Source organism: Gymnoscopelus braueri (assembly GCF_963280865.1).
Source record: "Gymnoscopelus braueri genome assembly, chromosome: 21".
NCBI classification, from domain to species: domain Eukaryota; kingdom Metazoa; phylum Chordata; class Actinopteri; order Myctophiformes; family Myctophidae; genus Gymnoscopelus; species Gymnoscopelus braueri.
Window position 1 is genome coordinate 44,152,943 of NC_137623.1, and position 15,422 is coordinate 44,168,364.

The window sequence follows — 15,422 nt, forward strand, 5'->3', positions numbered from 1 at the left end:
CCAAGCCGGTGGTCTCACCACACTGCTATCTTAGCTGGTTGACCACGCATCTACCGGTCAACTTTGTTGTTTTGTGATTTACTTATTACATTCATCAATCCTCATGTAGGCCAGTGGTTGTCAAACTTTTTCATGTCAAGGACCCCCAAATTGACACTTATTAGGCAGCGGACCCCCATTTGAAAATATATGCCAAGGACCCGCCATAAGAGAAGATTTTTACAGCTCTAGCAGTGATTTTCAACCATTTTCATTTCAAAGACCCCCTAGTTTGACATGCATTATTAGGCTACGGACAACCATTTAATGGCATTTCTATCTCTGGGACCCCAATTTATATTGTAAAATCAATGTTAATGTAACTCAGAGAGTGTACAAATGGAACCAAATGGACCCATTAGGGTTCATTTGGTTCCATTTGTACACTCTCAGAGTTACAGACCCATAAGGGTCCATTTGGTTCCTAACTATGTATCATTTAGCTGGGAACCAATGCTGTAGGTGTAGGCTATTCGAGTTACACAGGTACAGTAGTAGGCTAATCTGATAACTGGCACTGGAGGCTCGGGAAGACGTGCCTTCCTTTCCTCCTATATACAGGCCTAAACTTTCTCAACGTTCCATCTGTCTAGTGTCAGTATGTAGTCACGATGGCACACCAATGCCAGCTTGTGTCGTGCACCTGGTCCACGGATGTGCGTGCACTGCCTCCCTCACTGATTCGTCACCCTCCCTTTAAAAACCAAAACCAAAAAGGAAAAAGAAAAGTTGCTCTGCATCATGCGTCACAGTGTAGTGACTGACTCTCTGGGATTCTATTCTCAGTAAAGTGACGGTGACAGGCCGAGGTATAACAAAGAGTCTGGCTGCTGATTCCCTGCAGTGCAATAGAGAGGCTGTTACAGCTCTGACGTCCTATAGGGAGCAGTGGTTCTCAACCAGTGGTCCGGGGACCACCAGTGGTCCTTGAGGAGGTTCCAGGTGGTCCCCCAGCTAAATGATGGAGAGTTGGTAACCAAATTCACCCTTATAGATCTTTAACTCTTGAGAGCGTAAAATGAAACCAAATGGACCCTTAAGGATCCATTTGGTTTCATTTTACGCTCTCAAGAGTTAAATTATTGTTAAACATCTGCATTAATGGCCGAGGCGGCTGGCGTAGCCGTCTGGGCACCTAGGCTGGTAATCCAGCCTGACAGTGCGTTGCGGGTTCAAGTCCCGACCTGGACGACCTTTGCTGCGTGTCACCACCCCCATCTCTCTCCCCGATTCCTGTCAGTCTACTGTATACCTATATCAATAAAGACAGAAAAAGCCCCCAAAAATATTTTTAAAAAACCATAAAAACAACATCTGCATTAATTGATTCAAGAATTGTTATTTTGATCAATGTTTGCCTGTTACAGCATGGAATTGTGGACAAAATATTATCCAACGACAACAAAATATTCTTAAAGTCTTGGGTCTGAGAGTCTAAATCAAATGGTGTTTCCGTGGCTCAAATGCCGAATAAATAATGGACCTTGATATGAAAAGGGTTGAAACCCACTGGAATAGAGGCTTGGTGCTCTGACGTCCTAGAGAGGCGTCAGCCCCCGCCAACAGACCTGTGTTTACCCCGTCTTCATCTCCCTTCATCTGCCCTGAGTTCCTATTTTAACATCACATCTCCGCCTTGATGCCGGCGGCTGTTCTCTAGACTCTCTCTCCACCGTCTTTCATCTTTTCCCTCTCTCAGAGAGAGTCTGGAAGATTACTGATTCTTAATGTTGGAATATAAATAAGATAAAGCCATATTACTGGTACCTGTGTGTGTGTGTGTGTGTGTGTGTGTGTGTGTGTGTGTGTGTGTGTGTGTGGGGGTGTGTGTGTGTGTGTGTGTGTGTGTGTGTGTGTGTGTGTGTGTGTGTGTGTGTGTGTGTGTGTGTGTCTTGCATGTTAAGGCAAATAGAGGAACCTGTTGGTCTTTTGGATAGGAATGAAAAGCATGATTATTATTTTTTGCTCGTAATTGTAGTCGAACAAAAAAGCACACTGCTTTCTTCATTGGCAATTTTCTTATATTCTGTATTTTTTTAAACATTTTTTATTATTATGTCAATTTCTACCATGTGGGAGTGAGGAACAATGACTTATTTTCAATCAATTAAACACGCCACGAAGCCTTGAAATCATTTTTTGTTTTTGTCGCATTCCTAAGCCAATAATTGTATCCTCTTTTATGTAATTGCAATCAAATGTATGTACTTACTGACTTACTGTAGGTTGTATGAACACATTGCATATTGCTTTTGGATGCATCCACTGCTTTCTTTTTTCTATTTATTTTTGGGCTTTTATGCCTTTATTGACAGTAGGCTGACAGGAAAGAGATGGAGAGAGATGGGGAGTGACATGCAGCAAATGGCCGTCGGGATTGGGACTCGAACCTGTGACACGCTGTCAGGCTACACTGAGCCTAGGTGCCTGGACCGCTACGCCAGTGGTCCAGCCCAGTGTTGATTTCGTCGACTAAAATAATGTTCGTCGACTACCTTTTTTCACTGACGAAAACTAAATGAAAACGAAATAAAAACTAAGCTACGATGACTAAAACTAAGACTAAATATATTGACATTTTCATCAACGAATAAAAACTAGACTAAAATGTTAGTGAGGGACGAGTGGAGAAGAGATCCAGTAGAACTAAAAGACAAGTCATTTTATGTTTGGTTGCGCTCGGTTGTTGCGCTCTGAAAATAGCAGATCTACAAGCTCACAATGCGTCGCGCTGTGACGCGTTGTGAGCTTGTAGATCGGCTATTTTCAGCATCCAACCAAGTGTAAAATCAGCCATTAGGACGCCATCAAGGCACCGACAAGATACATTTTAGTCGACTAAATCAACTGTGGATTTAGTCGACTATAATGTTATGATATTTAGTCGACTAAAACTAGACCAACAGTAAAACATTTCATATGACTAAAATATGACTAAAACTAAATGGAATTTTATTAAAAAAACTATGAAAATTCAAAATCAACACTAGTCCAGCCCAAGCATTCAGTGTTTTAAAGCACAGCATTAAATGTGCGTTAAAAATGCGTTCGAGCCTCAATAAGAAGCACCCCACTCACCCCTCCCTCCCTCCCATCCAAGTGACACTTGACTGGTGGAGCCCAGGGTATTTTTAGCCCCAGACATTCAATAAAATCAGACATGTTAAATGGAGACAAACAGCGAGACAACAACACAACACCGCAGCGAGCTAGCATCATGACACAGCGGTGGCTCTGCCACCGAGCCATGGCAGGCCGTCACATGGTATCTGTCAAGTCTAGCACAGTTCACACATTAACCACATGAACCCCTAGCATCCCTATTCTGGAGTGCGTGTTCGTCCAAAATAGATGATCTACAAGCTCACAACACGTCATGTTGTAACAGCGTTGTGAGCTTGCAGATCTGCTATTTTCGGAGAAGATATTTAGTGTAGAGGGACAAAAGGAGGTTGGCCTCAACTACGTGTATAGGATTTAAGTCAGTGGTTCTCAAAGTTGGGTCCGGCGACCCCAGGGGTCCTTGGAGGGGTTCCAGGGGGTCCCCAGCAAAATGTGTTAATACAGCATCACAAACATTTTAACCACTTCATCCATTTATGCTGTGGCTATTCAAAAATAGCAGATATACAAGCTCACAGCACGTCACTTCGTGCCGCCCTGCAAGCTTGTAGTTTTGTACATCTGCTATTTTTTTTTTATTCTTGAAATTTGAACACAAATCTTCTCTTTTGGGGGTCCCTGGCACAAAACATTTTCAGATGAGGGTCCGTGGCCAAATATATATCAATTTGGGGGTCCTTGACACAATTTTTACTACTGATTTAAGTGGCTAAGGCATACTATGGTTCCCACCATGGCCCCTGTCACACTGAACGAGCATAATGTAAAGAGTCTGGTATTTTTATGCTCTTTCATAGGGAGTGGTGACTTGAATAAGGCAGTAGTACATGTTAGGCAGCGCTTTGCTTGCTTAGCAGCACGACTACTGAGATGTAAATCCACTTTTCAAGGTGTTCAGCAGGATCTCTCAAGAGTTCCCGTACAATGAAGCGGCTTTTTCAGCTTTTACAACAATCCTGTTACACAATTCAATACACATTCAATACACACTTTTGCAACTGTGAGCTGCCAGGTACAACCACATGTATGTATCTACTGCTGTCAAAAGATTAATACTAGGGAGTCATCGAGTGAGGGCAGTGGTGGAGTGCCTCTTTCTATGGGCTGGAATCGCTGTCGTCACTCTAAGCCAAAGGGACAAGGTGAGTGCTTCAATGACCAAATGGTGATTCATATACCTCTACAGCAGACAAGAAGACTATAAACGGAGCACCTTTGTATTCCAGACAAGTTCTTATATGAAGTAGAAGATGGCTATTCAGAAAAAGAGCCAAGATGTCTCTGGGAGGGAGAACACACAGCAAGCAGTCTCCAGGTGCTTGTCTAAATGGTGCCATGCCATTATTCCGATGTCCCATTGGTCCAACTGGCCCCATTATAACTAACCCTATATCCCTAACCCTAACCTCACACTAACCTAACGGTCGTAATAATGGGATGTCGGAATTATGTCTAAATCAGGGGTCTTTTTCAGGCTAAGGATCCCTTAGCTGAGAGAGAGATAAAGTATTTGACCTTTGGCTCTGTACTTGGTCTGCTCTCCACCCCAAGGCTCACATCGGGATGCGATGTGAGCTTGTAGATCGACTATTTTCGGCAAATGGTCCCCCCCGGTATACAGATGCTATAGGGTTCAACTGGTTAATAAATTATTATTATTTTAGTTTTCCTTTCCTATCACACAAAGATTTGGCAGCCTCCCCCTGTAGTCACTCTGAGGACCCCCCTAGGGGTCCCGGACCCCCTGTTGAAGACCCCATGGTCTAAATGATTCATATGATTCATGTCTTTTAAGAAGGTATCGCCGCATTAACACAGAAGCAATTTTACCTCCCCTGAGGGACTCCTGTGTAAGACATGAATAATGCAGTGGTGTACTGTAATATGAACGGCCTCAACACTGCTGGCTGGCTGGGCTTGACAGCGCAGTCAGTCCACCACTAGTCCTCTGAGGCTTTCCTGATTTCATCACAACAGTTTCAGGGCTTGATGCCATCAGCGCAGAAGGGATCATATCAACAAACAAGCTTAATCCCTTCCAAACTCCTGATACTAATTTCAACATATGTGAAGGTTTAAGGCAGCAGTACTGCTGCCTTAAACCTTCACATATGTTGAAATTAGTATTAGTAATTAGTGGGCAAGAGCACTTTGGTAGAGGTTTGGGTTGTGTAGTTACCTTGCCATGATGTAACTCCAAAGGTGGACAAGAAACTTAACTCGGGCTCACTCTTTGCGTCATCTGAAATTGCAGCTCAAACCATCATCGTTACAAATTAAGACATTTTCGACATAAAATAAATCCCTTTCGACTCATTCAAGGGACCTAGTGCCCAAGTACCTGTCTAACTACTTCAAAAGAGTATAAGAGTAACGCCCACGGGCACAACACCAGAGGGAGCTCCTCTGATCTCATTCCCCCCAGATTCGGCCAAACATGGGGATGAATTAATTCTACTATTATGCCACCAAAATGTGGAATGCCCTACCACCAGCCATCAAAAAGTGTGACTCCCTACCCTCCTTCAAAACCGCCATAAAAGAGCATCTGTCTGCAATTTACAACTGGACATGTCTTCTAGCTTGCGAAAAGAATGATTGATGATTTATTGTATAGTATTGTATGTATTTATATGTCTTGATGAATAGAATACATAGGACCACAATGGAGCATTTTTGTGTTATCCTTTGTGTTATGCACACACACATGAAATCATACTAGCACATTGTGGGCGTTCCACAAGTGTGGAGAGGACATTGCTTTCTTTTAAAGACCCTTTTAAATGTAAAATTGTACATTTTATAGAATTAAAGTACTTTGCTGGGTGTTTTAATTGTGGTGTATATTTATGTATTGTCTTGTCATGAATGTGTGCATTGACCCGAGAAAAACGATTCTCCCTTGTGATAACAATAATGATAAAGACATTTAATCTAATCTAATCTATCCTTTTAGCATTATTGTATAACTGTACCTCTGAACTTTTTGCAAACTGTTAATAAAGTATTCAATCAATCAATCCCAGTGACTTTGCCAAGTGAAACAATTAAGGAAATCCTCCTGTTTCACAACAACCCAACAATCCCATACATCTCCATAAAATATATGGGAACACAAACATGAGAAGAACAAGAGTGATGGCAGGCTCTCCTGATATAGATGTATGATTTGCGTAACTTCCCTGTCCTCTCTCTGTCTATCAGACAGTATCTATGACCAACACACTGGTGCATGTGTGTCCGGTGTGTGACAGGAAACGGGGCCCTAGCTGTGGAATGCACAGGGGTTTCCATGAGCTATAGAGACACACAGCCAGGCCTGCGTGATGTACTCATAACACAAGTATCCGCATTACAAGGAAACTAACTACAATGACTTGTGTCTCTATATTTCCTGTCTTTCCTGTCATGCATAAACACAACACATACATTCCATATGCACATCATCATACCCTAGAACAGGGGTAGGCAACCTTAGGCACGGGTGCCAACATTGGCACAGAGGAGGGTGATCGCTGGCACACTGGCATAAGTGTGAGAGAGAGGTTTTTTCTTTTAAGATTAAATATATTTTTAAAAAAAAGTTTTGTCAGTTAAATTAAGTCCCCTCACAAATTACATCCTGCACATAATTCTACATTCATTCAAACTCTGAGTGGGGGTGGGTTCTTGCTCTGCGTCTAATGGTCATTACTTCCTGATGTGAAAGAAAATATTTCGGGCAATCAAAATCAGTTGGAATTAATACATTTTGATGTGGTGTCATAATGAAACTTAATGTTGAGCTGGCACACTGACTATCAAGAAAATGAAAACATGGCACATCATGTCGAAAAGGATGCCGACCCCTGCCCTAGAAACACAGACACAGACTTCTTTTACCACATAAGGCAGTAATGAAAACACACAGACACACACACACAACTAATTTTACCTCTTGACGCAGCCCTCTGGTTGTGACAATGGCAGGAATGGAGGGCAGTGAGGAAGGATGTTTTGGAGGCGGGGGGGTGGGGGGGGGGGGTTAGTATTGTACCGCGCTTCCTCCGACTTATGATACAGCTAGGGACCACTGAGACACAGCCGCCGGGATGAACTGAACGAGAGAGAGAGAACCCGACATCCATACCGAACTATGTACACAGTTATAGAGGGCTTCCAACTACTGTAACTGGGTCCAGATTAATTCCCGCCTGCCACTGACCATGTGGTCAGAGAGAGAGAGAGAGAGAGAGAGGGAAAGAGAGAGAGGCATTGTGTACTGTTCTATTGTTGTCATCACCCCCCCCCCCTGCCCTGTTCCATCCCCCACTATTTAGTAGGACGGATTAAGTCCGGGAGAGATGCCTGTCCCAAAAAGCGTGTCTGGCTGGCTGGCTTGTGTGTGTGTGTGCACACACACACACACACAACACGTGACCGGGGCCAACTCTATGGTACAGAGTTACAAAAGAGTTACAGGACGGGGCGCCAATGGCCTAACCACTATAGTGGTTAAGGTCCACACATAGGCTCTAATGCAGCCTGACGGCGAGTCCCGAGTTTGAATCCCGAACCCAGCAACCTTTGCTGGGTGTCCCTGTCTCTCCCTCTGCCTGTTTCCTGTCATTCTCACTGTACTATCCAATAAAGGCAAAAGCCCCAAAAATATTCAAAAATAAATAAAATAAAAAACTTACAGGACAACAACAAGGGCACCTAGGATCACACAGGCACAAACACACACACACACACACACACACACACACACCCACACACTTAAGGTGATGAGCTAGTTTTACATAGCCAGATGATCAGAGATCTCTGCCAACTGAGTCCATCCATCCATCCATCTCCACCCGCTTACCCGGGGTCGGGTTGCGGGTGTAACAGTTCCAGCAGAGAGTTCCAGACTTCCTTTAGCCTGCTGGTAGTGTCGCGTAGCCAGACAGCTATTCCACCACCTCCATAATGCATAGAGTCTGGAACTACACATCACGAAATCCGAGACAGGAAGCTGTCATCTGTTCGTCATTTCCGTTCACGAAAATATATTTTTAACTATCTTTACATTTTATTTTAGAATATCCATTTCTGATAAGCAGCCAGATATATACTTTGATTATTTTGATTTATATTAGGACACATTTACGCGACGTGTAATGACAAAACGTCACGGCCGCTTTATCCTCTGATCATCTTCAGAGCTTCCGTTGCTCCAGACTGTATGACGGAAGCATTTGCAACAGTCTGTCTGGCTGGCGAGACTAGCCTGCTGGGGGATCTCGAGGCGTTCCAAGGCCAGCTTGGACTCCGTGGAGATATAATCCCCCCCATCTGGTCCTTGGTCTGCCCCGTGGCCTCTCCTCACAGTCTATGTCTATGACATCTAAATTAGGGGCTAAAACTTGGTTGGAAACAATTCGGAAATATTAAAATTAACTCCATTTCAGAACCAATAATGCTTCATAAGACTTTTAGGGCATTCTTTCATATTGGGACGGTGAAATATTTGTGTGCAACTAATTACGTGCGCGCAACTACATAAAGTATAATTTAGACATAACTCTAACCCTAACTACTAAATCTACTAAATCAAAAAAATGCCTAATTCCAAACCCTAATCCCAACCTGAATCTTTTCCTAATTGTTTTTTTTTACTTTTAAATTTTCATCCCACGATTTTGTAACCCATTTTTCACCCAGTGCCAATGCCTAAGCTTGTAATCCTGGGCGCTACTCTCCCTCTGCCAGCCTGGGGAGAGCCCCGAACTGAGCTCATGCCTCCTTCAATGCATGAGGAGTGAGCAGACCGCTTCTTATCACCTGACAGGGGGGAGTTTCCCCGCTGGGACGTAGCGTGTGGAAGGAACGTGTTGAACACGTTGACGCGGAGGAGAGGACACGCCCCCAGCGCCCACAGCATTCCCGGCGGGAATCGAACCCAGGACCTTCTAGCTGTGAGGCGACAGGCGATCTTTTCCTAATTGTAACCCTAACTCCCCTAATCTTTTTTAACCATAAAAATGTCTCTTGTGAGGAGGACCAGACAAATTGTTCTCATAATGTCTATTTCTTAAATTCTACTATGCTTGTGGGGACATTTGGCTTTTGCAACACTAGCGCACTAAGGAAGTTATGAAAAAACATACTACACACAGAAAAAAAGATGCCAACTGGAACCAAAACTGGTTCTTCAGAGTGATGCCATAGAAGAACCATTTTTGGTTCCAAAAAGAACCTTTGAGACCATTTATTTGAATGGTTCTATAAAGAACCCAAACCCCTTAAACCGTATAAACTTCATCAACCGGCTAAAATGTTAATCGAAAATAGCAGATCTACAAGCTCACAACGCTTCGCAACGCAACACGTTGTGAGCTTGTAGATCTGCTATTTTCGATGAACGTCTGCCTATTAAGACATGGTTTAAGAGTTCAAAGGTTCCTCAAAGAACTTTTTGACAAAAAAGGTTCTCTAGAACTAGTTGAGGGACATGAAGAACCATGTTCTTTGTGGAACCATATAGCCTTTTAAAGAACCATTTTAAGACCCATTATTTGTAAATAGATTAAATATGCCCCGACAGTGACGACAAGGAGGCTGAGGCACCAGCTCACCCTTGAGTATATATTTAGTTTTGTTGTTATTTTTTTCTCCATAAACCTGTCAGTATGAAAGACATGTGAAGGCAGGCATGGTGAGAACAGACAGGGTTGGTATTTTGGAAGGAGGAGACGCCCGCAGAGCAGCAGTCCAGCGGGAGTCAACTTAGAAAGGTTTTTTGGCGGCTGACATGTGTAATTAGTAGTGATTTCCACAGACGGGTTCCAACGGCGCAGGGGGACGGGGGTTGTGGGGTGTATAGGGCAGTGGTTCTCAAACTTTTTCATGTCAAGGACCCCCAGAATGATATGTGTTTGGCCACGGACCCCCATCTCAAAATAATTTGTTCAAGGGACCCCCCAGAAGTAAATATTTGGGTTGAACAAAAATATACATGTTCAAAGATTTGCAAAGATTTCTCAAAAATAGCAGATCTACAAGCTCGTAGCGCTGCACTCGGTGCCGCGATACGAGCTTATAGATCTGCTATTTTTGAATAGCCAAAGTATATAAAAATGGTTAAAGTGGTTAGAATGATTGTGACGCTGTATTAACATATTTTGTTGGGGACCCCCTGGTACCCCTTCAAGGACCCTTGGGTGTCCCCGGACCCCACTTTGAGAACCACTGGTGAAGGGCACAGCCATTGCAAACGAAATACATTTGCACCACAGAGAGCCTGTTATGAAATACCAGTATGAATACAAGAGTGTCGGTAATTACAGGGAGCAGGGCTGTGGTCTGACCTCAGTGGTGGAAAAAGTACTCGCATTTTTTACTTAAGTAAAAGTATCAATACTGCAATGTAGAAGTACTCTGTTACAAGTAAAAGTGCGGAATTCAAAATGTACTTGAGTAAAAGTACAAAAGTATTCGTATCAAAATGTACATAAAGTACCAAAAGTAGGAAGTACGCATTATGCAGAATGTCCCATTTCACAAGTTTTCAAATGTATAAAAATCTTTTGAAAATAGCAGATCTACAAGCTCACAATGCGTCGACAATGTATGTTTTGTAATAATAATCAAAATCTACAAAGTAACTAAATTTAGTAACTAAAGTTTTCAAATAATTGTAATGGAGTAAAAGTACAATATTTGTCTCCGAGATGTAGTGGAATAGAAGTAAAAAGTATAGAAAATTGGGAATAATCCCCCCAAAAAAGTAAAAGTACCTCAAAATTAAAACTTAAGTACAGTACTTGAGTAAATGTACTTGGTTACTTTACACCGCTGGAATAACTATATGGCATACTGAGTGAAGAGGCTTGATTAAAACAATTCATGCCAATTGCCAATTAAGCCTGATTATTAACCCCCTTACCATTGCCTGAGGGGGGGGGGGGTCCCCAAGGCCCCCAAGGCCTTATTTGTCTAATTTATGTTCATTCAGAGCCACTGAATTTGTCCAGTGTTTGGATCCAATTAAAAAAATATTATTTAGTCATGTATAGGTTGATGATTGCTAATACTATTTCATAACACTTTTAAAGTTATTTAATTGGGGGCTAGCCTGAAGCAGTAAGCCTATGGGGAAACACTGACAGTTGGCTGAAGCTAATTTCTGGATTTTCTGCTCATGATCAACCAAGTGCATTTAACCCGATTCTGATTCTATTTAAAACATATTTTCCATACATATTTGTGGCTCATTAAGCCCCCTTTTTTTTCTTCTTTTTTTCCCAAACAATTTTGTAACCCATTTTTTCACCCAGTGCCAATTAAGCGCCTGTTTAAATTTGAATGATTCCTCTCTGAATTCTACAACTGCATTTATCAGCTCCATCCATCCAGAGTAAATGTTAGGGGTGTGAGGAGTTGCTCAGGGACACTCCATCACGACACATGACCTTCAAAGTTACTATCTACTATTTCTGAAAATATTAGATTTTTTTTTGACAGCTAATTTTGATTTAGTTTTAGTCATATTTTAGTCATCTGAAATGTTTTAGTTTTAGTCTAGTTTTAGTCGACTAAATCTACAGTTGATTTTGAGACAAAAAGATTTTGAGACGGGCCTTGATGGCGTAATGCCTGATTTTACACTTGGTTGCATGTAGAAAATAGCCGATCTACAAGCTCACAACGTGTCACAGCACGACGCGTTGTGAGCTTGTAGATCGGCTATTTTCAGAGCGCAACACCCGAGCGCAAACAAACATAAAATGACTCGTTTCCTAGTTCTACTGGATCTCTTCTCCACTCGTCCCTCACTAACATTTTAGTCTAGTTTTTATTTATTGACAAAATTCTCAACATATTTAGTCTCAGTTTTAGTCATCATACCTTGGTTTTTATCTAGTTTTTGTTTAGTTTTCATCAGTGAAAAAAGGTACGTCGATGATCATTTTTCGTCATAGTTTTAAGTCGAGGAAATGAACAGCCACACACATGTGGCGTTGACAAGCTTCTGCACTGTCATTAGTCAGGAGCTTTAGCACGGATTAGTGTCAGACGTGCAGCATCATCCATCAGCATGTCTCCGCTGGATGCTTACCGAAGAAATAATGAAGCAATCAACACAACCACTCAGCTCACTAATTAACAACGCAGGCCTCGGCCGCCCCGAGAGGCATCATCCAACGCCTTCCGGTGTGTGTGTGTGTGTGTGTGTGTGTGTGTGTGTGTGTGTGTGTGTGTGTGTGTGTGTGTGTGTGTGTGTGTGTGTGTGTGTGTGTGTGTGTGTGCGCGCGCGTGTGTGTGTGTGTGTGTGTGTGTGTGTGTTTGTGTGTGTGCAGGTGTGCATGCAAGGTGTATGTGTGTGTGTGTGTGTGTGTGTGTGTGTGTGTGTGTGTGTGTGTGTGTGTGTGTGTGTGTGTGTGTGTGTGTGTGTGTGTGTGTGTGTGTGTGTGTGTGTGAGTGAGTGAGTGTGTGTTTTACATGTGCATGTCACTGCTTGAATTGCTCTCCAGGTAAAAAAAGTCCTAACCACCAGCAGTCGTTTAATCACCAGAGGATGGTGCATACACGGTGGTGAGGCGGTGCCGTCGCTCACGGTGGAATTAATGAATAAGTAAACAGCTGAGGAAACCGGCCAGGAACAGCATGGTGATCAGTTCAGATCAGCTGAAGAGCAATCGCTCACACACACAAAACATGTGCACACACCAAATAGATATACAGTACACACACACACACACACACACACACACACACACACGCGCACGCGCGCGCACGCACGTACTGTACGTACGTACGTACGTACGTACGCAGGCAAAAACACGAACACATACACATACAGAAACCTTGAATGTCCAAAACTGTTACTTTTCAAATTTCACTTGTTTAATCTGTATCCTGCCTGAGTTATATATCCTGATTGGATAAAATTGGTTCAACCGAAATAAATTAACAAAGAAAATCACTTACCCTACCTTTAATTTACGAAAACAAACACAACAAGTTGAATTATGGTGATACGAGGTTTCTGCCCGACAACACACAGTTGTTGTCATCTGTGTTTATGACTATTGATGCAGCAGTATCTATAGGCTGAAGATGGACTCGTGTGAAAACAGCTGAGCTGGTAGGTGATTTGTGTGACACTATTCTGCTCACAGACTCTGGTTTGTGATGAAGTGATAATAAACAGAGAGGATGTGTGGTTGATGTGTGTTCTTCTATTCTGATGGCAAACGTATCCGCGTGTCAGCAGGAAAAAATTACAATGAGCGCCTTTTCTCCTGTGACTGATGCTCTCGTCCACATTCACAGGGTCTTACGATGCGTCCGTCAATATGGGGTCCAGTTTTTTGTCTCCCAAACAATTTACAATTTAGGCATCTAGCAGACGCTCTTAATCCAGAGCGATTTACAGTAAGCAAGGTAAACACAAGGTCATACATCAAATGCATAGAAATAGTGATCTAGGATCATAGGTGAACCAAGAACCTATCATCAGTCTAAACAGTATAATATCAAAAAATAAATAATCACATTGAAACTATACACACTATAGGATGCCAGGTCTACAAATGAACCTGGCATCTGTCTACATAACATGCTATCTAAATTACATTTTAGCCTTTGCATAAGCCTGCAAGGTCGTCAAGGCTAGGCCAAGTGCTATACGGTAAGTGCTGCGGTCTAAGGTGGAGTCTGAAGAGGTGAGTCTTCAGATTACGGCGGAAGATTGGGTGTGACTCTGCAGTTCTAACTGCAATGGGGAGTTCGTTCAACAGTTTTGGAGCCAGAAGGCAGAGGAGTCTGGTACATGTGGAGCGTTGTCATAGATGTTTTAGGGAAGATTCTGACAGCTTCCTCTGCTCTAACTCAGTGGTTCTCAAGGAAGAGTTTTTGCCTCTCCTGCTTTTCTCTCAGCTTTGCTGCATACCTGCGTATCCCACTTCTGACACGATGTTATATTGATGAGACGTGACACGTGGAACAAGCACAGGAGCTCCTGAACAGCGAGTAGAGTCAGAGTGTGCCTTCGGCTATATGCCAAGAAAACTGAGGTTATCACCTATAACATCCTATCGGAATATCCACCTCTGACAACAACAGGAGGCACTGCTCTGAAGGAAGTCAAGGACTTCAAGTACCTGGGCTCATGGGTCAACTCAACTGAGCAAGATCTTAAAGTGAGGAAGGCACTTGCATGGAGGGCCCTGAACGGCATGACCAGTGTATATGGAACTCCAACCTCCCCCGACAAATCAAACTCAGCTTCTTCTATGCAACGGTAGAATGAATGTGAATGCTGGACCCTGAAGCCAACCCTGCAGAAAGGTCTCTAAACGGCTGCTACACCAGAATGTTGCGTGCAGTACTTAACATCAGCAAGGGTACACATGTTACCAACAAGATCCTGTATGATGGAATACCAAGTGTGAGTAAGAAAATAGCAGCTAGGAGAATGAGGCTATAGCAGGACACTGCCAAAGACATCAAGAGCTGCCAGCCAGCAAATTGGTGCTGTGGGAACCAACACACAGGCATCGGTCACGAGGACGTCCCACATTAACATACGTGGATGTACAAAGAAAGACGCAGGAGTACAAAGCACCAACTAGCTAGCCAGATACAGTATATGAAGCGACAATGGAGGGCTCGTCTGAGGACGACCTAGAGATAGTGACAACTACTTTAAATATATACATGACTTTACTTAGCAGCTCCATAGAACAAACATAGGCCTACTACATGCCGGTGCATAGCCATATGGTACACAGTGAGATTCACGACACTGCCGTCAAATGCAAGTCTGCTACGGGTGCCTGTGAGGCACAACCACCTATGAATATTACACCAGGGACCCTCAGGGTTCCTTGAAGGGCTTCCAAATGGACACTTACAGGTCTGTAACTCTGAGAGTGTACAAATGTATAGACTCTCAAGAGTTATGGGGGTCCTTGAAATTACAGTTAAAGTTACAAACCCCTCTGCCACAGATGTCACCAAATTGTCTACAACAGTAGTTCTCAAACTATTCTGTGCCAAGGACCCCCAAATTGATTTGGCCGTGGACCCCAATCAATAATATTTGGTGCCAGGGGCCCCCAGAAGAGTTATTTAAATTATTTAAAAAAAAAACACAATACTTTCCAGATTTAAAAAAAATATATATATATGTCACAGGGAAATTGTCATTCCAGGGAAATTGAAGGAGGAGCGCTCGCTTTTAGGCGCGGGGCTTCGGCGCGAGGCGGGGCTTTTCGAGAAAGGTTTTTTTA